The sequence below is a fragment of the Xiphophorus hellerii genome, chromosome 11, assembly GCF_003331165.1.
Source record: "Xiphophorus hellerii strain 12219 chromosome 11, Xiphophorus_hellerii-4.1, whole genome shotgun sequence".
NCBI classification, from domain to species: domain Eukaryota; kingdom Metazoa; phylum Chordata; class Actinopteri; order Cyprinodontiformes; family Poeciliidae; genus Xiphophorus; species Xiphophorus hellerii.
Genome location: NC_045682.1, coordinates 7,901,438 through 7,929,255, shown reverse-complemented (window position 1 = coordinate 7,929,255; position 27,818 = coordinate 7,901,438). Strand labels below are relative to the sequence as shown.

At 39.2% G+C, this 27,818-nt stretch overlaps 1 protein-coding gene and 1 long non-coding RNA gene across 2 annotated transcripts in view; one reads left to right on the top strand and one right to left on the bottom strand.

Moving 5' to 3' along the window:
• The window catches only part of ntm (neurotrimin), a 267,901-nt gene that overhangs the window by 195,360 nt on the left and 44,723 nt on the right, over positions 1 to 27,818 (bottom strand). The window lies entirely within an intron of this gene.
• Positions 3 to 14,205, top strand: LOC116728547 (uncharacterized). Its single transcript, XR_004340997.1, has 2 exons — positions 3 to 204; positions 13,294 to 14,205. It is a non-coding gene; the product is annotated as an uncharacterized LOC116728547 (long non-coding RNA).

Here is a 27,818-nt window from a genome sequence, read left to right as displayed (position 1 = left end):
GGATGAATCCCCAGCCTGCCAAGAACACAAGCTTGCCTTTCTCATCAATCAATTTGACAAGGCCAGGCACAGAGCAGAAGCTTCTGGCAGCCCGCCCCGCCCTTCACCCCCCACTGCCCCTTCCCCTCTCTTCCGATCTGTTTCGGAAAAGTCCTGCACAAATGTACCAAAACGGAACAAACAACTTGAAGGAGAACCAAGACGGTAAGGGCAAATGTGGGTGGGGGAGAAGACAGAGAGAAGGTCATAACTATTAATGTTGCACAGTATATATAAGGTGTTGGTGAGCTCAAACTACTGAGGCGAAATGTGAGTTTGAGAAAAGAAAATCTAGCCTGTGATGTGTGCTGTTGCAGAATGCTGTTTGCCTTGGTTTTCTGCGAGTGGTGTAGGATGCATATACAGAGAAGAAGAGACAGACGAGCCAAACAGAAAGTAATAACAAGGCATGCAGACCAGAAAGGCACACTGGCAAAAGCTATGTTTGATCTCCTGCTTCATCCCTCTGCAGAAGAACAAGGATTTGTTCTGGACAGATGCTGCGATTCCACCGCCGATCGTGTGATGCTAGCTCCATTAAGAACATCACAGATGCACGCAGCGCGGACAGATGCGAATCTTGGGGTGAAACCAGAATCAGATTACATTTGATCTGCGATATTTATTCTGACAGCTGCACGTATAGGGCGGGTGTCACATTGCATTAGATGGGAATGCGCCCTCGTCTGCGGCGACAGATTCTGTGAAAAACAAAGGTTGAGGCGCCGCGCGGGGAAAGCTGACCAACAATCAATCACACACACTTTCTCTTTTTTTTTTTTTTTTGCTCTCGGTAACACTCGCTCACGGGTCATGTTTTTTTTTGGAACTGTAGAGAAATGAAGGGAACCAGAAAAAAAACCTTGCTTTGCTGTTCCACACAGCAGCCGCTTCATTGGCATCCGGCGAATGCCAACGCTACTTTGGCAATAAAAGCATTATTGACGGCACGTTTTTAATGACAGCATGTCATTATAAAAAAAGAGGGGGAAAACAAATCAAATAGCTGCTTTTAGGAATATGTAGTTAATCGAGAAAACTCGATCATAAAAACATGTCTTGATCCATTTTGGTCTACTCAGTTTTGCCAGGTTGCTCTTATTGTGATTTGGGGCATCGCGAGCGGGCTACTTGAATAATAGTGCGGCAAGACAAGATGTCAGACTCTGTTGAAGCTTCTGACCTGGAAGAACATTTACAAAAACGCAGACAAACGTAGCTCAAACTCCATTCTGAGGAAAGTCAGAGAGCTGCATGCCGGAGTCACCAGAGGAGCCTGCTGCGCATCGAGAGAGAGCCGCCTGGAGCAAATATGAGTGTGCTGAATTTAATTGTACCCCGAAGTAAAAATGTTTAGTTTATAATAAGTTTAGTTTGTAATGTTCCAACATGCACAATTGTGGTCAAAGTATTCATTTGATTCCTAGATGAGGCTGTCCCAGGTGAGCAAATAACTTGATCACCAGTATCAACTGGTATTAAGAGAAAAACAAAAAAATGTCAGACTCAAGTTAGTGCAACGTTTTGGACCACAGTGACAGAAAACGACTCTGCTAAGACGTCCGGGATAATGTTCTGTTTTTGTTTCTGGTTCTGCATAATAGACTTCAGTCTAAGCTGTCCTCTGTCAGTGTCTGTTGGAAATGCGAGTTGAGTCGAAGTCGACTCAACTTTTCATCGACTTTAAACAACGCGAAGCCATGCAACCCCTACTGCACACGACCTTCGCATAGCACTTGTGGTGTAAGCCTTGGATTCCATGGAAACCCATCCCATAATGCTCTCTACAAGCCGATCTGCAGGCTCATTGGAGCACATCTTCTACCTACATGCTGCTTTTACACACCCGTCACCATGGAAGTGATTGGAACGTCTGAATTTAACAACTGGATGGGTGAGAGAATACTTCACATGTATGTGTTTACATCTGTTCACTGTCCTTCACGTGCAATAGTTGGACAGTTTCTGTCAAGAACTTTTTCTAAATGTATTTTTGATTTTAATATTGACAAAAAAAAATAACTGGTTATAATTGAAATCACGATCAAGCAGCATCAGGCGATGTCCAACTCGAATATCTCAGACAGAGACTGAAAATCTCCCTTGACAACATGGCCAAATGTTGAACATGATAACTGAGAGCAAATACTTCCAGCACAATGAGCAAAGACTATTTACACAAACTAAAGCCATAAACCAAACAGTCGAGCACCAAAAGCCCAACATAAACATATCTTTCCGTATCTGCATGCCTGCAAACTACACTTTTCACTCCCAAGCAGGCCAGCTAATATAATAATCCCAACACAGTCAAATGAGCATTAATCTGCTCATCACACGTTCGGGCGGTTGACAACACAATGTGAAACTAATAACCCTCTGCTAATGTGCTTGTGTTTTAATAATTGGCATTCATCCTAGGAAACAGCAAAGCAAAGTAATTTGTGATGGAGCTTCTGTCTCCACCGGAGCCATCACAGATATGCAAACGCACAGCAGGAAAGAAGCTCAGCCGGGGCGGAACGGGCGGCTCCTCCAATATAAATGTTCTTTTGGTAGTAATGTAGTTTGCAGTCACAATATAGGAGTCAGGTTTAAGTCATATGAGAACAAGAATACAGTTTATTCAATACGAAAGCGATAAACCCCTCCCAGCAGTAATGTTTGTTTGAAGGCTTATACAATTAAAATGGTGCAGAAAACTTTCATCTTGTGAGGATTTGGTTTTCTGTGGGTTTATTATCGTCTGCCCCTGATTGTTCCCAGCTGTGTCTAGTGTTCCCCGATTACCACTTGTGTATTTAATCCTAACTGTGTCGGTGTTTCCCAGTCAGGTCTCTGTCATTGCAGTCGTAAGTCGAGACGTGTTGGTTCCTTTTGTCTGCTGTGTTTCATTCGTGTGTTTGCTTTTCCAGTTGCTACCAGTGTCACAGCTCCTTGCCTTTTGCCCGCCTGTGCCGCCTGGACCTTATACCCTTTTTGGATTTCATTAGAACCATCATTTTTTTGCACTTCAAGCTGGGTCCACCACATCAATCAAACCCATTCATGACACATTTTAGAATATGCAACACATATGCATAAGACATGAAAAATATGCCTTTTGCTCTCCTCGCTGCTGAACATCGAGTAATAGGACTTTTTAAATATTTTTTTTTATCTTTAAGTTTTTTCATCATGGTACATAAAAGCGCATACACATAAGCTAAAGAACAAACTTTAGAGGACATGACAGACATTGATGTACCAAACTAATCATACATTTGTGTTGAAATAATTCATAAAGGACTGCCAAGTTGAGTGAAAAATATCAAATTTCCTCTTCAACAAATATTTAATGCTGCTTAAAATGTACCAAAATATTCTTCAATATAGGCAAGTTCTGTTCTGGTGCCAACATAATAAAATGCACCCAACAGTCTCACACCAAATAGAGTCAAAGTGAGTCAGGCTTGATTTGTTTATTTTTTCTAAATTTTGGGGGAGGGAAATTGAAAACTAGTACTCCAGTGAGGTGTAATTTCTGGACATAAATGCTACCAAGGCCGGTTCTAGCCTGCATCTGTCACAGGAAGATTCAAGGGGAAACATCTTTGACAATTCTAGTTCAGATAAATGCAGTAGAACCTTGAACTACAAGAGACCGTGGCTAACATGTAACGTCGGCTGTCTGTAATAATCACACCTAGAACTTCCTGCCAAGCCCTTTCAGGATGGTCTAATGTAAGTGCTGCGTCTTTCTGCTATTATGAATCCTTTTTAATAAACCCTTTTTAACTGGATCTTTTTTTAACATGGAGGACGAGGTCCGACTCAGGAAGGAAAAGAAATGGGCTTTTAATACAACTTCAAGTCTGTAAGTGTTTAAAAATTTCTTTGTTTTCCTAATTGAAATCGTTTTTAATTGTTGAAATGCAGAGGGAAATAGTGGGGGGAGGATTAAATGAATTTTTTTATACATTGAATCCCTTTATGGTTCCATTGATTCCATGATGTGACTTATGGAGGGAACAGGTGGTTATCTGTCTGATGTGTCTGTCCATCCATAATACTTTCTTATTTAGGACCACATTTTAACAGGCAGACTAGTGGATTGTTAATCTTTTGATTTGAGACAGGGACAGCAGAGTATAATAATGAGTATTAAGAGGAAGGATAACAGCTATCATCTTCCATCCTACTCTAATTAGGCTCCCAAGTGGAAACCCACTAACCACCAACATTACACAAACAACCACATTAGTAAATTAATAAATTGTACTAAGGCATTTTATTAAAAAATGCTTAGTTATCCAGAATGGGGTACATTGAAAAGAAATCTCTAATGAGACTGGAAGATTTATACAGTTATCTATATTCGGTTTAGTTTTGTAGTGTCGTTATGTTCTTGAGTAATATTTATCCCAAGATATTTAAAGTGAGTTGAAAAAGGAAAATACACAGTGAGCGACACACCTCACGTCCTACTCGCACATAAAATTAAAATAAATGAAATTCACAGGATTTTTAGGAGATAGACTTGTGCTCAACACAACAACAACAAAAACAACGCATAGTTGCTCAAAAAAAATTAGATCGCACCACAAGACATTTTTTTATTCTAATAGTTTTTAAATGGCCTTTTTGTTTTTGGTGAAATTAATTTACAACCTTTTAATATGTGGAAATCCTGGTGTCACTCACAGTTATATTCTATTAACAGCATTTCTAACTCAGTTCAAGGGAAACAGTTTAATCCTGTACTGTGGTGTAAATAAATTCTCTTCTAAACGCCGGGGTGCAGCGTTGCTGGGACCGATCTGCTTGTGACTGCGTTGTGTTCATAAACGCTGCATGTTTAAAACACTGTTAAATCAGGTAGGCTGCTGAATTTTAAACAATGTAGATAAATACTTAATATCCTTGTATTAAAACTCCTCTTTCTGCAATGTGGTAATCTACAGAAATGGTCCAACGGGGGAAAAGACCAAACCTTTTTACTGACGTAGAGACGAACCGATTCTCTGGCTCGGAAAACTAAACACAGCGGTTCTATAGAGCCAGGAAAAAACTGATTCATGCTTAAGCACAAAAACTGCACTGGTAGAAAATATGGTGGTGAATCATGCTCCTCCAGGAAAAATTGTGGCAGTTCCAGCTGGTACCTGAATTATTAAACATTCAGTTACATTAGGTAGAATTTTGTTTGAAAGCTTTTGTGCAAAACGGTCGCGTGCTCCTATGTTTGACTGTACAGCCATCTGCCACGTCTCAGGAATATGTGGTTAACTCTGACAGCTCATAAAATGTTCAATTTCTGCAGTTAGTTTGACAAATGATATGATTTGTCCAATTCATTTGTCAAACTAATTATTCAGCTGACCTTTCCAAACAATCATGGGTAAAAGCTTAGCAATGTGTACCAGCTTTGGTAAAAAATAATAATAATAATGATAAAATAATGGAACTGCCTCCCTGGAGGATGTTTATTAAGAATGTTGGTTTTATATAATGTTATTGTTTGAGAATAAAAATCCTTTATTTGAGACAAAGCTCTTTTAATTACAAAAAGAAAAAAGCATGAGGTCACCCACGCTCTGTTAAAAATCAGAGCTATAATTCTTTAAAAACAAGACAAACGGAAACAAGGCTCAGTCTGCGCTATATGTACAAATATATATATATATATATATATATACACAGTACAGACCAAAGGTTTGGACACACCTTCTCATTGTATTCAATGAGAAAGTGTGTCCAAACCTTTGGTCTGTACTGTGTACACATACATATACTGTATATAGTACATAGACAGACAGACAGATGACCTCTTAACCCTGTCAAGGGTGCACTTAGAGACTGATATGACACAGTCATAAACATGAATAAGTCTTTATTAATGTCTATGACTGTTGTCATGGAGTGTCATTCGGTAAATAATGAGGTTTTTAATGCAAAGTTGCTCTAAAACTTGCCTTGAACGTCCATTAAAAGTGCCAACTTTGCATTAAAGTGTCAATATTTACCGAAAGACACTTCATGACAACAGTTATAGACATTCATAAAGACTCTGTTATGTTCATTACAGGTGCTGTCATGTTTATGACAGAGTCATGTCAGTCTTATGCACACCCCGTCAAATAAAGTGTTTTTCACTGTGAAATCATTCCCACGATAATCATAAAGCACTTATGTTCAAAGATGGACACCTCTTGCTATGACCAACTCAGAGGCAATGTGGGAGTAAGTGTGTTGCTCAAGGACAGTGACAGTGCGGCTGAAAAAGCCAATGACTGAGCAGGTACCACTCTATCAGCTGCAGCCTCCTCAGACCACATGGCTTCACTCACAGTCTCACTTCAGATCCACTACAGGCTTAAAGACAGGTTGTTGAGCTGAAAATGTGTCATACGTGTGATTTTTTTGTTTTGTTTTGTTTTGTTTAGCATTTTGCTACAACGCAAAACATCAAGCTCTAAGTGTAGAGCTTGAATTTATAGATTTAGTTAGAGTGGAAACTTCAAAGTCACAATTTAGATACGGACATACAGTATATGAATATAGACCAAAATCCTTTTGACAAACTGAGTGAATATCAACAATCTCATCACAAATATAATTAATTCTTAACATAAAGTATCTTGTATGGAAAACTGAATATGTATCTGTGCTACATCATTTCAGCATGTACAAAGAAATGATAGAAGCTGATTAATGTGATCATGTTTTCATCTGTGAAGCCAGTTTCTCAACATCTCAGAAGCTGATGAAACTGATGGCAGAGCAGAAAAACTGTACATTAAAGTTGTCCCATATTAAAAAGTTTATTTTTTGATTGACATAAAAAAAAAAAGTCAGTTATCTACAGTATCTCATATAAAGCCTCTGTCTTATATCCTAAGTTGTACTTGCAAAAATGTACTTTGCACACAAGTTACATGTTGGGCAGTCTAAATATCAAAGTGGGTAAAAAAAAAAAAAACATTACCCAAATATAGAAATTTAGCAATAACATAACAAATAACGATACAATTTTTTTCCTCTGTCAGTTTCATACATAAGAGTTTGGAGGATAATAAAAATGCACATCTCCCTGAAAACACACTCCACAGGAAAACCTGGTGTAACAGGTTGTCAGGATAATTTTCTTCAGCAGGAACAAGAAAGCTGAAGAGAGTTGATTGGAAGCTGGTGGAGTTAAACACAAGGCAATCACCTGTCGGAGGCTGCGGACGGATTGATTCACCTTTCAGCAGGACAAAGACCTAAATGTACAGCCAAAGCCACAGTGAACTGATTTAAATCAAAGCATATTCATGAGTTGGAATTGCCAAATTAAAGTCCAGTCCCAAATCTCACTGAAAATCTGATGCACCACTAACTGGCCGTGAGCCGTTTCTTCAGTCGCTAGTTGTGTGCAGACATAACAGGAAAAGGGGATTCTACTGAGAATTAAATCAAGGGGCCTGAATACAAAAGAAGGCTTGCTCTAAACGTTTTTTTGCGTTTGTATTTAATTTGGAAAAATGGGCATTCTTTTAATCCCTGGAAGTAGGCACCTCCTTTCTGCACCATCCTCCCCCCTACGTGGATAAAGCGTTTATAGACAGTCGATGGACGTTACCCATCGTGGTATCAGAAAGGAAACATACGAGAACAGGACTTACCTGTCAGTTGCTTGACGAACGCAACTGACAGTAGAAGTTGGCATCGCAGTTGAGTAAAAACCCAGAGCTTGCTATTGAGATGTACTGATGTGGTTTTTGTGCAGGACCTCAATTTGTTTCAAAACAGAGGGAAGGTTGGACAGACGGATGGACAATTAAAGGTTAAATTACTCATTTGTGCTGGTCTACCACACAATGTGCATTAACATGGCAAAATGTGGAAATGTTCAGTTGGTTCGAATGCTGCTTGATTTTCAAATCCTACTTTCACTGGAAAAGGGGGGGGAAAAATAAAACTTTATTTTGGGAAATACTGATGTCTTTCTTTTTCTTTCAGTTGTCTCAATATGGAAAATCTGCTTGGATTCCCGACAGAGGAACGATGCTGACGTATTCTAATAAAATTGAAGTAGTTCTAAACTTTTGCAACAAATGAACCAATATATAGCCGATACATAGCATCACTGGTGCCAACAGCTTCAAAGAAAAGCCCAGTGCCAATAATGTACAATAAATTCCCAGAGCTAAAACCCCCAAAAGGGTATTTCAACGACGTGCTGAGAAAAGATTTTCCGTTCTGATTTAAGTATTTTACAGATCCCTGGAAAAAAAAGTAGTTGGTGCAGAGACATTGACTCCATACGGTGTCTTCAGGAAGCGCCGCTGGTCAGGTGTCTGTGCTCCCTCAGCGTACCCTTTAACCTGCTGCACAGCTCTAACAGAGGAGGAAGTCGGATGATAATTCGCTCCACAGCTTTTCCTATTTCAGCGCAAAGGGCAAAGTCACAAAGGGCTGAAATGGAAAGGAAAAATGTTCAAATGGAACATTCTGACCAAAAACAGCCAAATAAAAAAATATCGTCTTAAACCAATTTGGTCACAGTCAGACAGAAGAAAATGATACTTTTTTTCTTTTTTTTTTACATGGCTTTAATGTTCTCAAACAGGTTTGAGTTTGGTTGGATGCTTAAAGCCAGTGCTTCAGGAGTCAGAGGTGTGGTTTCAATATGAACAGTCACAAAAGGAATGACATTAAATGTTTGCCAAAAGAGAGCAGCCTGGTGAACCTGATGTGTGTGGAAGGAATTATTAATCCTTTTTAAAGTCTTCTGGTTCAGTGCGTCTGTAGAAATGGGGGGAAAAATATGTATTAGAAAAACCCAGCATTAGAAATAACCAAGGAAGCTGGGTTGCTAGAATATAGGCAAAATAAAATTATTCTGGTCAATTATGTACTAGAATAACTCAGGAATTTGGGAAAACACTGCATTTACTGGACAGATTGTATTTATTTTACTTTTACTTAAAAAGCAACAAAATAGTAGGACTTTTACAATCAATAACTATGACGTGAAAGTGAGCGGTCCCTTACGCCACCACTGTTCCACGTATGCTTGTTCTGGAAACAGGGTGAAAATAATGACACAGATGGTGGGATGGGGAACTGAAGCCACACTTCATCACGATCCCCTCATACATTTTATTACATATTGAACTTAAACCATAGATCACTTTTATCATAAGGACTTAAAAATGCTTTTTGATATATGCTTGAGCACGAAAACCTGTCAAATAAAAGGTTTATAAGGCAGCCCCAATCCTAAACCAAAGTCTACAGGATATTTAAACGTTCTGTCACCATCATATTTCTCTTCCCAATGATCAAACACCAGTTTTATTTTAGGTCTTTTTTTTTTAGCATAAATTATGACAAGGTGATCAGCATACACAGTGATTCCTGTTAACATCCCGTCCATAATGCTGCGCCACAGATCCACTGGCGACGACGGAGCGTGGCTCCTAGCATCCAGGTGGAGGTTTATAAACATTATTTCACATCACCGTGGCAACTGAAAGTTATGTCTCCAACCCGCCACCTCGTTCACATCGCTTTCTGCCTCTGTGGAATTGTGTTTAATTTCCCTTTTTGTCTCCCGTTCATCATGAAATAGCATTGATCGGCTGGCTCATTTAAATAAACTGACATTGACTATTTATGGTTGAATGTGGGCAGAACCTGAGGTGGGATCTTTGAGGTACATCTGTAATTTATAAAAGGAAAATTGCGGGCCGTTGTGCTTACACACGGTTTTATAAATCAGATTTTTTAATTTTTTTTTTTTTTTTTTTGGCGTATGCCATTTTTGCTTGCTGGGGGCACCTACACTGTTATTACGAATCCGACGCAATCCTTTATCAATGAGACCTCCAGTCACCCAGACAGACAGAAAACGGCCAAAAGGTTTTAAGGTTAGTCCTGTTTCTTTTCAATCATAGGTTGGTTTGTTATGAAAAATACCATAAATATTAGCCAATAATCACTTATTCACAGCTATATAGTAGACCTCTGAGAGGCAACTACAAGTGGGGAAAAAAAGGGAAAATTATTTTTTTTTGCAAATTATGTAGATTTATGACTACTTGGGGCCAAAATTCAGTTGAAAATGCAAATGTAATTAGTCGCAAAGCCCTAAAAAGAACAGTTGGAATACTTATTTTCACATTTGAAATGTAACTTTTTATTACAGAGCAAAAAAAAAAAGGATTAATAGAAACATGACAAGAAAATTCCAAACATCGGCATTTTGACAGAGTGTTAAAAGCAGCGCGACCGTATGCTGGAGCACAGGCAGACCGATTCACTGAATCCTATTGAGAAATGTAACTAAGGCTTTACAAGGTTAGTTAAATATTATTAGTGTTTTCGCTCTGTAAATTAATAAACATTTGTGAAAATAAAATGTCAAAGGAACTTCAGCAGCTGTTTCTTAACAGCAGTTTGTCTAAAGAAAATATATGTTTTCAGAAAATTATAAAAAATAATCTAGCTTGTAGTCATTAAGCACACAGGGATGTACAGTAGGTTATGTGTCGTTTTTTATCGGGTTTAACTGAGGCACTCTTTAGAGCAGTAGAAAAGATCCAATATGAAGAAATCTGACAATATTAACATCATGTTGCAGTTAAGTTTTGTAAACACAAAAACTAAAGATCAACAGAAAGCGTACGCAGAAAATTACAGCGTAGCAAAACATGGAATGCAGGTCAGGCAACAGAAACGAAACATTTAGATAATAAGGGGAGAAACCAGTAAAAAACAATTAGAAACTATGAGCTTATATAATGAGACAGAGGTGGATAAGAGCCACAGGAAGGACTAAAGTTCAGAGTTCAAGTTTTTGGAAGACGTCCAGGTCAAAAGTGGTGCATTCTCTGACTTGGATTGTGCTTCTGAAGTGGACAACCAGATACCCAGAGAGGAGAGGAGCTGTGAAGCTGGTCTGAGTGAAAATGAAAAAGAGTCTGATACAGAATTTGAAGATGAAAATGAACAACAACTGGAACAAAATATACTGCCAGTAGCATTGAAGTAGATTTGGACAGCACCTGTGAAGAAACTGATCCTATACATGAACTTAAAATTTTGCTAGCAGATAAGGCAGCACATCAAAATATTTCACAAAGTGCACTGACAGAGCTGCTACATATTTCAGCGCACCATAGTTTGGATTTACCCAAGGATTCAAGAAGTCCTAAAACCTTTCAAGTGAAAGAAATGGGAAAGTATTTTCTATCATTTTGGAGTGGCGAAAGCTACAACTTCACAGATGTTAAACGACTCATCCTTCAGCTGACACTTTACGTCTACATATGAACGTTAATGGGTTGGCGCTCGTCAGAAGCTCAAAAACGAGTTATGGCCCATTTTGGCCATGATTAAGACATTTCCAAAGAGTGGTGCTATTGTCATTGGTTTGGATGTAGGCTTGTCCAAGCCTGACTGTCAAAGAATACTTAGAAGACTTTATTGAAGACCTGAAGTCAATAACTCAAGAGGGTTTGCCGTACAAATGAAAACATTTTCATGTTTTACTTCTGGGTGCCTGGATCTGTGAAATGTAACAAATGTAATTCTGGCCCTGTGAACGCTGTGATCGACTTTACATGGATAACAAGGTTGTGTTTCTGTCAGGATTTTTGTTTTTTTCTGTGCTGATTTGAGTTTTTCTGTGTTTATTTTGGATTTCTGTGTCTTGAGTCTCCGTGTTGTCCTGTCTACCCCTTGATTGTTCCCAGGTGTTTCTCGTTCTGTGATTACCCTTTGTGTATTTAATACCACCTGTGTTTTTGTCGGGTCCTTGTCGAATGTGTCGCACCAGTCTGTCGTTGCTGTCTAGCTGTCCATTCGTTTACCTGCTGCTACCAGTGTTGAGCGTTAGCCTTCCGCTCAGCTGTGCTGCCTGGTTTTTGGATTTGTGTTTTCAAAATTAAATCACCATTTATTTTCTACAACCTGAGTCCGCTGCGCTCTGCCTCACCACCTCCACCACACTTCATGACAGTTTCCTGATTGTACAGCACCTCTACAAACAGATGAAACTTTTGAACTTTTCATAGATGAAGACCACCATCATGGAGTTTCACCCTTGCTTCAGCTTGGCATAGGAATGGTGTCGAGTTTTGTGCTTGACGTGTTACAAAAGTTATAAGTTTATGGATCAAGGGACCCTTTAGGGTGACGTTTATCTGCTATTACCATTTCCATTCTAATCACTTGAAATGAACCAGAAATCTTCCAAGAAATTTGTCTCAAAACCACGGTCACTGGTGGAATACCGTCAACGGAAGGGAACTGAATTCAGACAATTTCTGTTGTACAATGGCCCTGTGAAGCTGCACAGTGGCGCAGTTGGTAGCACTGTTGCCTTGCAGCAAGAAGGTCCTGGGTTCGATTTCCGGCCCGGGGTCTTTCTGCATGGAGTTTGCATGTTCTCACTGTGCATGGTGGGTTCTCGCCGGGTACTCTGGCTTCCTCCCACAGTCCAAAACCATGTTAGGTTAATTGGTCTATCTAAATTCACCCTAGGTGTGTGTGTGTGTGCATGGTTGTTTGTCCTGTATGTCTCTGTGTTGCCTTGCGACAGACTGGCGACCTGTCCAGGGTGAACCCCGCCTCTCGCCCAGAACGTAGCTGGAGATAGACAACCCTCCCGACCCCCTTAGGGACAAGAGTGAACAAAAAATGGATGGATGGATGGATGGATGGAATGTCCCTGTGGTTTTTCAAGGACGACCATCAGCCACAAATGTACAACTTTCTGTTGCTCTTGAAACAAGAATAATTCTGCATGAGAATTATTCTTGTTTCAATAAAATAACCATGTTAAAAGCCCCTTCGTTGGAGGACTGATCCAGCCAAAATTAGCAATAAAAAAAGAAAGAAAGAACTCGATAAATGAAAAGTAACAAAAAAAGAGAACTTTTCCGACTTAAAGCCTTTATCTTAATATTGAACAATAAGAAGGAAGCTGACTTCGAATGCCCACCCACCAGGCTCATTTCCCCTTTGCCACTTTACCTCCTACAAAGGCAGGCAGAGCAAAGCAGAAGAAGGTCAATCCAGAATACAGTAGTGCAATTCTTTTGCTTTTAGCCATTCTTGGCTGTTTTAGCTGAACATTATTTTCTTGTAATATGCCTGTAAATTTGAGTAATTTATTATTATTATTTTCCATTTCAAGTTATTTCAGTAACTATTCTGGGTCTTTTCAGTGATTAACAGAGGTACAAATGCATGTAGTTGTTAGATTCTGATTTGTAATTTCAGATCCTAAAAACGATGGAATATTTTTTTATCTAGTGAAGAAGATGAATCACCTCTCTTGGAATTTACTACACCTGGCTCTACCTCAAACGTGCATAGTCCCGGTTTCCACAGAATGAGAAGCCCCATCACAACCTCCACTCTGGGAAGACCCAGGACAACTCCTGCTGCGAGGCCTGGCTCTTCATCGAGCATGAGCAGCTCCCGTGGCTTGGGAGAGAGGTCGTCGTTACACGACTGGTTACGCTTCTCAGGGAAGTGGGGGAAACACAGAAACTGCACGTGCACTTGCTGAATACCCTGCTGAGTCAAAAATCTGCTTTACCACTGGTGGAACCACCGGAGGGAGCTGTGTGAGCACAGCTGATGATGTCCTGGCCATGAATGAGAAGCTGTGTGACTCAGACATGTTTTACAGAGAAAACCTGCCTGTCATGTATAAACTTCACCTCCCGTGTCCTGGATCTTTATTTACACCTTCGAGAGCAATGCTGCAAGTCTATTCTATGTTCTGTTTGACATCATTTGTTTTAAAAGAGCTGATTTAGAGATTGTTTTGTGATTATGTGTTTTTTGCCAGGAATTAGCCTCATCCCAACAGCTTGTTTTGCTTTTGTACTGTGTATTAGCATAGCAACGATGCTAACAACTTCATTAGCATATGAAAAGATCGCTAAAATGACAGTTTATTAGTAACAGCTAAGGTCAACTCTTATGCATGTTTTCTAGCACTAGCAGTTTTGTTTGGTGCATTTATTTCACATAAAAAGCTGGTGCAAATTTCATTTTCTGTTCATTTTGTTTCACTCAATCCTTTCACTGAGCTTTTCAAGCAACAATTGTAAAGAATTCTAAGCTGTCAAGAAGACCGTAATAAAGAGAAAGACGCTCGGTTTCCGGGCTCATTAAAATTAAGTTTGGCGTATTACATATGTTATTTTTATGTAACCCAAACCATGATATATTTCCTCTGAGTAAATTTTAGTTAGCTATATATGGGTCAGGGGGCCTGCAGCTGTACGGACACCACCTGAACCTGGGAATCTCCGTCCTCCTCCTTCCTTGTGTCAAACAGGTAGGCTTTGCTTTCATGTACTTGTTATTTTGCATAATTTGTAAAGAAATAAATAAAGAAATAAAATGTGGGCCACGCGTGTTACGCCTGCATATGGTTTAGGTTTGTGCTGGTTTTGTGTGACATGCATCATGACGTCGGAGACGCGGTTGTGCTCTTGCACGTCAGGTGCAGTGGTAGTGTTGTGCGTACCCTCCGATAACATCCCGCAGGTGCCTCTGGTATGGGTTACTTATATTAAATTTGGGTGTGTATAGCCCAATGTTGGATTCGGCTATACCCACCTCAGACCTTTATATGGTCAAGGGAAGCAATCCAAAATCATACTAAGCTTCAAACCGAGTCGAATCACTGTGAAACAGTCCTAACACTCTGTGCCTACAGCCGGTAGAATGAATCTGTGGCCCACGCAGAAATCACTCTCACCTTTTCCTGTAACACAGTTAATCACAGCTTTACCGTCCTGTCATACAACCAGGCAGTATAGGAAGCATAAATGCACACAAGGATCAAAACTTTTCCCTGACAATTAGCATGAAACCGTTTCCTGTTTCAGGTGACGATTGTACAGATGAACTGGAAGTACACTTATACATTACGTGTAATTCTAGTTAATTAAAATAACTTCATTGTACATCACTTAAAAAAAAAAAAACATCCAAACTTGAGAGATCTGGCATAAAATATAGTATCTTATTGATACTATATTTTGAGATGTTGATACTTCTGATTTCAGAAGTTGTTCTATGAAGATACTAGAAGTGCTAAAACAGCTGCTAAAAGTCACTTAGACCAAAAAAAACAAACGAAGAAAAAAAAAAACATCTGTATCCAATCCTCTAAAGCTAAAAAACTGGACTTTCAGTCTGAATGTGGAGTGATAATGTTTGAACTAACACGTTTGCTTTACCTTACTTAGCAAAGAGAGGAACTTTTCAAACTGAGTTGCACACCCAAGCTTGTCTGGAGGTACCTAAACTTATGGTTCTTGTGAGGCAGCAGCACGGTTCAGCGTCCCTCTGTTAGCAACACTGCACACATAAATCAAGGTTAAAAAAAAACGTAATGTATATGGATTTCCTCCGATACATCAAGATAATGCACATGAAATTCACTTTCAATAGATAAACGACAACAGAAATTAGTTTGAACATTAAACTTATCTCATTAATTCAGAGTTTTTGAATAATACAGTATGCTTGAGAGACATATCTGATATACTCTCCCAAACTATAAGGTGTGTCTCAAGCTCTCTTTCTCTCAGTGTTTCTCTCTCTACACACACATGCAAGTTTTCACACTGGAAAAAAAACCTTTTCTGTTTGCTTAGGCAGAAATAAAGTCATATCATCCATCATGTGTCCTCTTTAAAGCAATGTTTCATTTGTGAAAGCCCATAATAGTCACATATTAAAAAACATCAATGAAAAAAATCAATTACAGTAAATCTTAAGTCCATAATATGCTCATATACTAATTTGTCCGTTTTTAAATCAAAAGCTTTAATGTAAAATATTACGAAGAAACAAATGGTATGTGACTTTAAAACTTTTTTGGCACTTTGTTTTTTTTAAATACAAGTATGATGTAAATTCATCCTTTTTGAGTCAGCACACAGCTGGAGTGTTGCCTTTACTCATTCAGCAGAGGCTTAACGGTTGCTTCTGCAATGTAACCAAAACCTCTCCTTGGACTTTCAGTCTCCAGACAAGCTTTTGCCTCTCGGAGCTCCTCTCCCCTGTTCGTCACCCACTCAGCTCCTCCAGACTAGCAGCAGCAGCAATTAGCAAACACTTGTGGTACTGGGCTTATCACGCCAAAGTACTCTCTGCGTGGTGGAGCCGAACTGTCAACATCGGTTTACATGAACCGCAGAATTGCGCAAATTGAAATTACGAAAATTAGGAAAATTCCAATTTGCTTATTGGAAACATGCACAGGATCAAGAGCCGGATGTTACTACTGGCGAAAAACGACAAAAGAGACGAAGGAGTAGAAGGAGGGCAGTTTGTTCAACTGGCTCCTCGATTATGAGGGGCTGCCCATTAGAAAAACAGAAAAGGAAAAAAAACAGGCGTCAGTTATGGCTATGATGCAAAGTCAAATTTCTCTTAACAGAACAAATGAAGGTAACAGATACTTTATTGTGTAAAGCTGTAAAGTACAATACGTTACAGTCTCCTTTAACTGTTAATATTAGTTAGCATTTGTTAACTGTTACAAAAACTGTTTGGGCTAAAGAATGCATGTTACCTATTCTTTAGCCCAATGAAGGTTTACATCTTATAGTGAAGAAAACTAAGCTGTTTCACTCACTTCCCTGTCCAATGACAAAGTAAATCAGAGAATAAAACATAAATATTGCAAAAGAAAAAGCCCTTCAGAATTAAAAAAGGCCTTCACTTCATGACAGATTCTTAAGTCTGAGGTAAATAAATTACCTTTGCATTGATTGTTTTACTTTTCATCTTCCCTGCTAACAATTAAGTAAATTAGTGTTGCTCCCTGAAATAGTCAGTACTTAGCCAAATACTTAACTGCACTTTAATCCTGTGAACAAAGGATTGTACTGTACATCAGCAATTTGGGGATGTTAAGGATTTTTTTTGTTCATTTTTATCTTCCCATCATAAAACAAAGTAGATTCAAAATAAAAGGTTGTTAATGCTGGAACGATAAATTCTTCAGGATGCTGTACACCAGATCAAGTTTTTACCGTCCGACTGTAAAAGTGCTTCATGTTCACGTCAATAAGGAAAACGTGAACGTGAACCTCTTATTGCAGTATTGAAATTATGATTTGGTGTTACATAGATTGCTCTGCAGTAATCTTACATTTGAACAAGCTAACCTTCCAGTGTTTTCCAATTAATATGCATCCCATTGCAGATAATCACATTAGAACTCAGTATTTGGTGTTCAGCTTAAGTTTAAATGTGCAGCACATAAACAGATCTATTAATTCCTCATAACTCAATGCTGGTATTTTTAACTTGCACTGAGTTTTTTATTGTACAACCTGATATTTTCCAACATTCTCTTTTGTCTCCACATAAACAAACTTAACAGGAGAGACATAAAAAAAACTTTTCTTGAAAGACAAAAGAAAAATAACAGGTGGATCAAACACAATCTACGTAACCTCGCCCACGTTAGAGGAAACTTTGCCAGGCTGAATCTTCACTAACTTTGAGGATGAAAATTCAACGATAGGACTCACAATAAAGGCTTTTTCTAGTTAAAAAAATAATAATAATAATAATCTAAGTGTGTCATACATTCCTCTTGAAACCGAGAAAGTGTATAAATCTAGGAGCTTGTTAATTTAATGATGTAACCGGATTGCCTTGAGACAGATGAGCGTCCGCCCCGCCCTCCCTCTGTAGCAGGTATTTAGTTTATGGTTTTAAAAAAAAAGTCAACTAAGAAGTGGGACATTAAGGATCTGATGCACAGTCAGTTCTCGCATCTTTCTTGTCAGTAAACAAACATGACTTTACTTGGCCTTATGTGCTGTATGATAAGTGTGTAAATCAAACAGAACATTTTTTGGATTTCTGCTCATGACAAACAGGGAAAAGCAGAAATGTTGCTTTCTTTTACTTTTTATTTTTCCCTACAAATAAGTATTTAATAATGATAATTAAAAATGTAGGTTTTCATCAAACCACACCGTGCAACAGCTGTATGTGAAAGAGACGTGTCCCCCCTCACATGTGAACAGTGGTCGCATGGACCCCACACACACATTTACAATAAAATATTACCTCCCAGGAGAATAGGCATATTGTTAAAATTCAACTTCAGGTTTCCCTGGTTGATTACAGCAACTCACCTCACCGCATCCTCCACCGCCAGGCGGGTTTGCGACGGACATGTGTGCTCTGCCAAACAGCGAACATGACTTGTGCCAGAAGCAGAACCTTTCCGTTTAAATGTGCTAGTGGCTCAGTTGAAGTAACTGCATTAGAGAAAGATTATTGGACCACAGACGTGTAAAGCGTCTTTGCTGGACAGAAGTCAAAGCGGAGGCTGACGTAGACATTTTTAAAAATATTTTCAAAGTAAAATACAAACTACATGGGAATCTTGACACACCAGTCAAGTCACAGAGAGCCGCACTAAAAAGAGAGAAAATATGTATGCGAGCCGTCCATTAGCCACTCCTGCTCTAGCCGATGTGGACAGAACAAAGGATTCTTATATCCCTGAACCATAGAAATGCTTTTTGCTTTAAGTAGACAATCAGGTTTGCCATTATGCATATGCATATTAATGGTCAGATGCAATATAAAGTGAAACCTCTGAAACTAGAGATTACAATGTTTAGTGTGCTTCTAAAAATATTTTACTGACAGAATTTGTTGTGAATGGTTGTGCTCTCCTATGTCTTCATTTCAAGGTGTGCTGCAGAAGAAGCTCAGTTTGAAATGCTAGAAATCCACGCCACTTTGCCCCCCACCTACACCATAGAAATAAGGGCTAAAGATGGGATGGACCTGGACTTTGTTATAAATCTGAGAAGGTTTCGATTATAAAGCCCTCCTCCAATCTTCTGTTGAAGGGGTTGTTCAAGTATCACCAGTCTGGTTCAGAAACTTGACATTTATCATACGTTTGTCTTGAATGACAAAGCAAATGAAATGCAAACAGTGTAGTGCTAAGATTCAACCTGGGAGCAAAAAATGTGGTTGTGAGCCAACCTGCAGGCAGAAAAAACTCATTTCTATACTCTACAAACACTTATCTATGCAACTAGTCAATGTGAAGAAGTGGCTCTGCTTGTGTCAGTGTGTATTGTGATTTGTAGTGGAAAAGCACCTTTACTGCTGTAAAATCTATTTAGATTTAGTGAATAATGTGCATGGGTTTCAAGCTTATAAATGGAAAGAGTTTGAGAGAAAAAAGTAACAAAATAGCATTTTGAATGCTCATCCATCCATCCTCTTCTGTCTCTGTAAGATCTGACTGGTATATGATGTGATGCGATGTACATACATATTGACTTTCTCACAAACACACAGCATGTCACTGCGTTGGTTTTCAACTGCAAAGTTTTGTTTTAAAAATAACACAACTTCTTAGTCGGATTATCTGAATAAACCTAAAAACAGAGCAATAAAAAAATAAGATTGATAATATCATAATATTTTTACAACATTTACGAGAAGTCCAACAACGGTTAATTTAGCTGGTCCATTTCCGTCTGCAATGCTCTGAACGTTACCAAAGTTACAGACAAACTGCACTATGCAATCCAAACACACAAACCAATCAGTATTCATTCATAAAGCATGTTATTTAATGTTCACACTGCACTATATTTTCATTATAGCTTTTATTTTGAAAAATTACAGGAAGCAAATTATTAAATTACCCCAGTAATTAAACCCCATAAGGAATTCAGACAAACTGGTTTTTGTTGCCGTAACTAGCAGGTGCGTCTTAGGAGAACCGTTTCCTTTATGTGTGTTTACACCATCTGAACACAAGATGTTCACAGTAATCAAAAGCATTCTCATGCAGATCAAGGTGATCAAGCAACTTTCAGTCATTTAAAACAGCCACAACATTTTTTTAATAACGCCATTCACAGCGTTATTAGCTATGAATGGCCATTTAATTCTTTTCACTTTATTATTTCTGTTTAATTTACAAGGACAATGTGTGGGCAGAAAAAAATAAATAAATAAATTTAACTAGGTGGGCATTAGAAGCATTTGGTCCGCATGAAAAGAATTCTTTCTGAGCTCCAGGGAAAAGTCTCCTAGCTCGGAAGGAGAATTGTTCAGACCCTTTTGTAGACACTCAGTCTCTTTGACAGGGAAAGCCAGGTGGTGTATTACAGGCTTGAACAAATGGCTCAGAGGAGCTGAATTGAGGTGTGCTGAGAAAGGAAAGGTGAAGGTAAAATAGGTTTTTTTTTTTTTAAGGTGGTGTTACTTTGATATCTATTCATACAGAACTACTTTTGTCAAATGAAACGATCTAGAAACTGTTTTGTGAATTAGAAACAACCTTGGTTATTACCGTTTCCATTGTTCAACACTGTAGATCTCTGCCATAATTGAAATGGGAACGTGTCCAACCTCCGTAGCAGTTTCTATACCCAACAGCTATAAAAATGGTATCCATTAGCCCTGGCACAGACAAATGTTTCTCTCTGCACTATTGTGGTCAATTGACTTCTCAGTCAGAAACACTCTCCTTTTTTTAAGTTTGTTTTTTTCTTTGCAACCATCCCGTCTTGGTATTCCAAGGCTGCAATATGGAGAAGGTGATTGCCTACGCAGGCTAGGGACAGAGTTGCTTTACAAAAAGTAAATCTTAATATGGAATCTTGGTTGCCTGATTGATCCGATGCAAAACATCCAAGTGGGCAGGCGACGTTAACATAATAAGCTGAGCTTTTATGACTTTCAACCGTCTGGATTATATGATTGTCGGTGTGTGTGTGTTCGGTGGAGAGAAGGTTTGTCTAGTTAATTCTCTGTTAGAAAATTAGGTTTTAACTAAAGAGAAGGGACTTCATGACACACACTCAGGGGCTGAGTATACTGTTGCTCAGGAGCTCCTTTTTATATCGCAGACTCACACGGAGGTTATACGTGACCTCCACCAAACGACAAACTGCACATTATCCGTCAAAGACCAACTGAGCGCTACAAATGGTGGGACAGATTCCTCTTCAATGGCACTGAAGACACTTTAGTCAGAAAACATTTGCAGTAGATGCCAGTGAGATCATTCCAGGCCAGAGTTTGATTTCTGACTCGGTTAATATTTGTGCTGAGGGAAAAGCGCAAACAGTGACAACCTGCTGCTGCTGCTGGCATAATGTGAGAAACGAGGCGGCAAGTCAACATATTACTGCAAATTTCTAAACTGGTTTTCTCTTTTCTGACTAGACTGAACTGCAGGTCAAAACCTTCTTGTTTATGTTCAGATTTCTGTAAACATTGCGAAGAGGACTTTCCTTTCACATCTAGTGTATATTGACCCATCTTGCTTCATCGTGCCAAGGCTTGAATAAGAAGCCTTGGATTAAAAGCTGAAGAGTGAGTGTTACTAGGGCATTAGCACCTACTGATACTTGTACTGCTGCCACATGCCATTTGTGATCCAAATGTAAATATAACAGCACACAACCAATGAGCAAAAATGCAGCAATTTCTCGGCTAGTGTGGAGTGTGTGTGTGTGTGTGTGTGAGTTGGTGAGTCCAAAACAGACGACCATGTGGGACAGTATGTACATCGAGTTCTTCTAATACCAAAACAAAACTTGTACTAAATGCCTGGTATTACTGCCGTCACTTTTTTTTCTCCCCCAAACATCTTTAAACAAAATCTCACCGCATTTATCTTGTTAGACTGAGCGGCTACTTAATGAGTGCATATTTTTTATAGATCTGCTGGGGAAACCCCTCCGCAGTGCCAGAGTAATAACTTTGGTGAAAAACTGCTTAGCTTTTTATCTTTTCATTGAGCATAAAATTGAACGAATCTAATACTTCATTTAAGCCAGTGAGTTTAAATGGAAAATCATCCTGGCTTATTAAACACATCAGAAACAACAGCTGAAGCCTAATCCAAGTAAAGCATGTTATCCCTTACTTCCACTAAGCATGTAAAGCATGTTTGGGGACCGAATGGTTCTGCCTCTGCTGGAAAGATCAAGAATTGACTTTATTTATTTTGTCTTGCCGTTCTAAGACTACAGAGGGAGCGAGTCTAAAAAAAAACCACAGATGGCTCCCAAGAGTTCCAATTTGCAACGGCACGCACAAAACACGTATAATAATATTATGGCGGGTGGGGGGTCGGAGGTGGCAGGTCCTGGGGAAGGGCAGACCGTGCAGCAGCACTCGGCGTTTCTGAGCCAGAGGTCAATTAGGCATTCTGAATAATCTGGGCATGAGTTCTCTCTGCTGCTGATCTGTATTCCGCACCTTCCTCCTTCACTGATCTCCTCTCCCTCTATTCCCAAGTCTGACCACAACACAGAGTTAGCGGAGGAGCGAAGAAGGATCGAAAATGAAGAGTGTCTTTTATCTTCTGAGGCTTGATGGGGGAGAGAGACAATGTTCTCCTCCTGTGGTCGCTCCCCTAAGTGAAGCACACATTTAGTCTGCTCTGGGGGTGTACAAGAAATAAATGGCTGGCAACTGAAATGGGATGGAGAAAGGTCAGCAAAGTGTCGCACAGTCAATCTTTCAGATGAAGTCGGGCTACTTTCTACAATCTTGCATTGCACTGCAGCAGAGACAAAGGGGCAGTGGGTATAAACAAGGGTCATGTTTCCGCAATAGCAATTTCCTGTGTTGCACTACATGGGTTTTACCAAAAAAGAAAAGAAATCTCTTAAGCAACTGTAACATCTAGTCTATGTGAAGAAATTAAGCTAAAATAAACTGATTTCCATGCTGTAATTTTTAGATCACAGTGGTGCAGTGTGGCCATATTTGGGGACTGAACCTGGAGCAGTTTAGTCAATGGATGTATTCCCCCCAGTCAAGTTAGCATTTTAGTTTATCATTCATCACGGATGTCCTGAGTTAAGTTTCCTGTAGCTGTCAGGAAACTAAACACGCAGCTATAAGTGACTTATGAATTATAGTTCTGCTTCATGTTGAGGGATTTCCTACAACATGAACCATCCTGACGTCGACCTGCTGCCGTTATTCCAAACACAAAGTTGATCATTTGCAAGTAGCAGGTTTTCCCACCAATATAATTTGCAATGCTCCTCAGATGTGGTAAGCCTGTGGTGCCGCCCAGAACTACTAACACTTTTCCAGGTGGCTAAGAGTGGTCCGCATTTACAATGTCATGTTCTACAGAAAAAGTCACCCTCGAAATTTTTTAAAAACCTTTCCTGAGACCTTCTCCATCAGCCTTTGTAGGTATAAAATACTGTAAATTCATAAGTCTTAATGTGCACAGCTGAGGTTGTGCTCAGCTAGCAAAGCTGGGGGCTGATAAAGTCACTCTGACCAGAGGGGAAAAAAACCTCTGACATCATCGTGGGCCTTCTCGTTCGCTCTGTGAGACAAATTTGAAAGCTGGTAGGGTAAAACCGAACTTTTCAACTGCTATATTATTTGCTTATCTGATGCCTCCTCTACTGATTCTGAAGGTGCTGGGCAGATTAGATTGACCCCGGCAACACAGAGACTGAAATCTGATTGGATTGAAACATTAATAGTCGACAGAGACGTGTACAGGAAACAGTGCAGCCAAGAGAAACTACAATAAAGAGACTGTTGAAAGTAAACAATTAACATTGATTTAAACAAAGATTATAATTTCAGTTGAATCTGATAGAGTTTAAACTTGACGGCCCAGGACTGTCATAGACTGATCTCTATTTTTTTTCTTTTTTGGGGGGGACTGAAGCAATAAAAAGCAACTTTATCTTTGGTTTCCTGACAGTTTATTCAAAGGCAACTGATTATGTTGTAAAAGTTGAGGGAGGAATCTCCATGTGCAAGCAAAACTCTTCCTGTACGTAAAATGTTTAACCAACAGCAAATTATTAGAATATATATTATTATTCTACTTGGATGCAGAAAATCCCAAATACAACTTTCCCCATTTTTTGTGTTTGGTTTTGTTGTCTTAGATATCCTGAATTATTAAGCCCATTAAAAAAAAAAAAAAAAAAAAAACTCAACTCCGATCTTAGCTAGAGAATGCTGATTGGGATTTTTCTGTACAAATGGCAGGGAGCTTAATTGCATTTGACAAGCATGGCACCTGAATGCGTTTGCATGTTGCTGCTTCCGACTGCTAAGTGAGAAAAACCTGCATCTGAATAATACATAACCCACAACATTCAAGTGGAATTCACATATACAAAATATTTATGCCTAATAATGTTCTTTAATCATTGGTGTATGACAACAATACTACAAACGCGCAAACCATGGAGTCACCCACTTCTGTTTTCACTTCTCCTGAGACAAGCCGTTCTTCTGAAACATTCCTCGGATGTTTCAGACGAGCGTTGCCGTTACCCCAAAAACATGAGGAGAGAAAAAAGCCCAGGGCTTCAGACATGAATTACTCTTGAAAAGCTGCTTCTCATCTCTTCTTCTCTGTGCTGAGTGTTACTCATCTCTATTTTTAGGTTTTAATTGGGCTCAAGTGGTACCAAAAGGTGCACGAGTTATTAAATAACAGAAGTGTTTCTTTAACATCAGTCAAAGAAAGACACAATAGCATTTTATTTAAAAATCCCTGGATTTTTCATAGAATCACTCCCCCTCCAACAAAAAGAGCTTTTTTTTCCAGTAATGTTGTTTGAAGATTACAAACCCTTTAAATTAATGTTGGTTGATTGAATGATATCAGAAAAGCACTTTGTTGACTTGATGATGGGGCTTGCTGTATATTAATGTTTAAGTACACAGTATTAAAGGTGCAGGCAGCATGTAACTTAAAAATTACTTTTTACATACTTGTTAAAATCATTATTATGTTGTGACAGTGTAAAACAGATGATCTGATTTATATTACATACAGTCCCAACACTGACAGTTTTAACAAATATGGAGAAGACATATTTTTGTAAAAGTTACATTCTGCCGCTTTAAATTTTCTACCTGTTGAGGTAGAAAATGTCTTATTCAGAAGGTGAGCCCAGATGCTTGTGGAGGGCATGAATACTTTTCTAAGTTCCAGTTTAAGACGACAGGAACACGTGGTTTAGATAAAACACAACCAGCCGGGTCCGACTGGACGGGACTTCAGCAGATAACTGGCCGGCTTGTCCGTCTCTGTACTCACACAGCAGCAGGCGCAGAGAGAAGATGGCGTTCTCAGTGCATGTTGTTGAGAACAGTGCCCACACAATGCGTGTTGATAACGAAGGGCATCAGTAGGTGTAACTCCAAGGTATAAAACGAAGACCTGATGGCGAAGTCGCCTCCCTCCAGCCTGGAGCTGGTCACTGTCTGAGCTTGGACTACCTGCCTTCATGCTTCTAATAAAAGTCAGGGAGGAATTAGCAGACTCTCGTCTTCATCATCAAAACCAGTACGCAAAGTTTTTGAATTTTTTTTTACAGTACATTTGGATCACTACAAATTTAGTCTTGAGGCAGCTGCTGGACTATACAGATACTGGAAAAATGTAAGGAAACATTGTTAAAATAAAAATTTTTAAAAACGCAGCATCTGGCCATGTCTTCTGCACTGACAATGAGAAACATACTAGCACGGCAAAAAAATATATGTCTGACATCCTTCTGAGATGCCCTGTACCTGTCCAGCGCTTCATCTAGTCCAGAAAGCTTCACACTACATTCAGTCATTCATGCACACGCTTACATTTTCATGAGCCTGTAAAACATTTTGTCACCAAATACTCTACAGACATCATTAAGAACTGCAACAACATACAATACCTGTTGTATTGTATGTTGCTGTTCATGGAGTTCTTTGTGATATTGATTTTGCACACACTGATACTCCAAATATGAAAGGTTTTTGTTGTACTGTGCGGTCCTCACGCACTAACAACATACAAGATTGTTCATAGCACTGGCAGAAGAGCCTTTGAATTTGACGAAGAGTCTGTGGAGCGATTAACGTAACGGCAAGCAGGCTTTGCTACATATAAGTTGAAGTTCATCAACACAAAATATCATTAAAATACAGGTGGAAGCATGCAAACAGCTGCTCACAGTTTGTAAGAATGTTAGACGGCTGTAATGCCAGCAAAGGTTTTCCTCCTGATTACTAAGAGGAGCAAAAATAACTTTTTGACATACATCTTATGAATAAAATATAAACAAAAACAATGGTAAATTACACGCATTTCTTAGCTGATACTCCTTTATCATTGTTTTAAAGTGTTTAGATAGGAAGACCGCAGTTTCTTTGAGAAACAAACTTGAAACAATTTCAGGTGCAGAACCTTGCGAGTGTTTGGACAGCTTTGGGTTTAAACAAAACTGTCCTCGCTCAAAACATACATGAAAATATAGAACTGTTCAATGCTATGAACTTTGGCCTAAATAAATTGTAGTAAACCAAATATTTTTATCTGCCAACATTCGTGCACAGTTAATGAAAGATGCTTCCCATTTGCCGCTCGGTTTGTCCTCAGACGACTCGGAAAGGGAATCAAATGACATCAACATGTGGAGCACTTTAAACTTAAGTTTCCAACTCTGTAAACAGGCCACTGCCTGATATCTTATGCTCTTTTAAAATCCCATTTCTTATAGTTCTTTTTGAAAATCTGCTTCTGAAAATAACTCTTAACGGCAGAAGACGTCTCAAAATTTGCTTCTCAGGGAAACTTCAATCTGAGTGAAGCCACAGCTGCAAACGATTTCAAATATGTAAATATACACTCGGAGACCCTTCCTGCTCATTAAAACCTCTGACAAACGACTCGGGTTAAAAGCAACCATCTAGCCTGTACCGCAAATCCTTTAGCATGTCATGAACCAGAAGGGATTCACTATGTATTCAGCAAACACCTACTGAAGGAGCACGACCAGATTTAATAGTGCATCTAAAGAGGCCATTGATCATGGCTTTTGATGGAGCCCAATTAAAGCGAACATGCTGCTGCTGCTGGCTAGTTTTGTGCCAGAGCGTTCGCCACACAGGGAACAGAGAAAGTAAAAAGCAGGAGCTGTCTGCGGAGCTCAGAACGAAGATGATAGATGTCCATGTTACAGATGAAGGCTACAGGATCACCTCCAAAGCTGCTCCGTGTGTTTTTTTTTTCTTTTTTGGCCACAGCTTTCGATGTTGTTAAAACATAGAAGGTCGTTTGAACTGCAGTGAAGCTCCTGGGACAGGGAAGCCAGAAGACGTGACCAAAAGACAATCAGATGACTCGGGTGGTTAAAAAAAACCAGCGAAAGAAACCAAAAAAACATTCAAGCTACGACAATCTCCTATCTGTTTGGTTTTGAAGCTTAAGTCTGCTCCGTAGTGGAAGAGCCAGAAGAGCTTCATGGTTGACGGAAAAAAAAAGGAAAAAGAAAAACACACACACACACACACACACAAAAAAACAGACGGGATTTAACTAAAATGCATGTTGACAAGCCCCAAAGCTTCTGGGAGAAAATCCTTTGAACTGATGAGACGAAACTGGAGCTCTTTGGCCTGACTTATCAACTATGTTCACAGAAGAAGAGGAGAATAATAAAAAAAAAAAAACTTTCAAAGAAAACCACACCAAGCCCGCTGTGTACCATGGAAGTGGCTCGACTTATTTTGGGAAGGCTTTGCTGAGCCTGGCAACAGCGGCTACATGTTGGCAGGAATTGCTGTCATAGGATAAAAAGGGTTTCATCTTTTTTGGTCAATGTCTTTTCCATCTGTTTTGATTTTATGAAATATTCAACTAAGTCAAGGATTATCAAACAAAGTCTGGCTTCGCGCTACATGTCAGACTTTGGGGAAGTCATTATGCTTCCGTCAGTTTT